This window comes from Arachis ipaensis, chromosome B09, assembly GCF_000816755.2.
Source record: "Arachis ipaensis cultivar K30076 chromosome B09, Araip1.1, whole genome shotgun sequence".
Lineage (NCBI taxonomy): Eukaryota > Viridiplantae > Streptophyta > Magnoliopsida > Fabales > Fabaceae > Arachis > Arachis ipaensis.
The window spans coordinates 24,675,538-24,677,035 of NC_029793.2; positions in this window are offsets into that span (position 1 = coordinate 24,675,538).

Here is a 1,498-nt window from a genome sequence, read left to right on the forward strand (position 1 = left end):
AAAGATATTTTTTTGACTAATTAATATTTCTAATATGTTTGACTATACTTATAAAATAGAAAAAAATTCTTTATGTTCGTAGGATCTTAATTTGAAAATAAATCGTAAAATTTTTCTAATAATAATAATATGATACTTGGTATCATAGTAATTTGTTGTATTATAGTGTTCTTAGTCCAAACAAAAAATCATACACCCAAATGTAACCAAAAAATAATTAGTTTTTATGAAAAAATAATTACACAAATTACAATATGTTTAATAACGTATTAGTTTGTGAGTAATTATAATATTTTTATCAATTCTGTAAAAAAAATATAAAGGAGATATATTGTTCACCCAATCAAAATGCCATGGTTCAGCCTTTGGGACCAATAATCCAATATGCAAAAAATGACAAAATGTGTGTTTTTCTCCTTTCTAAAAGCATCATTAACACACAAAATAAAAATAAAATAAAATAAAAATTAGTCCAATAAAAGGAAACAGAAATTATTTTTAATATAGAGATAAAGATGATATTTTAATTGAAGATGAATATTTAAAATGTATTACAATATTATGAATATATAAAAAAAATGTTCAATATGTATTTTGTGTGTTATCAAAATGATAACACATATCTAATACGTACCTTGTATATTATCAAAATGATAATATGTGTTCAACTAAATAATCTAATTTTTAACAAAAATACTGATTTTTTTTCGTATAAAAAAAAATTAACCGAAACATGATTCATGAATGGGAAAAGGACACATTATTGATTATCCCTCCAGCTAGCAATAGCAATGACTTGTTGACTTCATCGGTTGACTTGACCCAAAACCATTAAAAACGTTATGGTTTTACTATCCAAAAGACTTTATAAGCTTATAAAAAGGGGTAAGGAAGTTTCATTGTAAGTAACAAGAACAGACATAGAATATGAAAGTATATAAAAATATCAAAAATATTATTTATATACTAAAATTAGTTATTAAAATTAGTTACTAATATATTTGTGTATAAATAATTAAATATATATAATTTAATTTATTTTTAATGTTTATTTACTTCTAGTGTTATTTACTATAAAAAAATAAAAAAATATATAAACTATTTACATAAATATAGGAACATCATTGTGTATATATTTCTCAATTTGGAGAGTCTTTGCCGTGTTAGACTTCATAAAGAATGAGTCAAGTCATTGTGTAATTTACACTTTTTTTGTTATTAATAAAAAAGGTTTTTTTTTATGAAATTAATAAAAATATGCTATATAAATGCAGCCAAATCAAGTTTCACTTTAACTTTATTGACGAATGTAATTTTTTTTATTTGTGCCTTTTTTTATTTGTCGCGGTTTAAATCACTCAAAAAAGATTTTAGTTATTTTAAAAAAAATCTTAAAATTTGAAGCGTCATGAGTTTTTTTTATGGTCGCTTTTCATAACGGTCACAACTTCATTCATAATAATATTTAATAAATCTTATTATTATATATTTTTTTAAA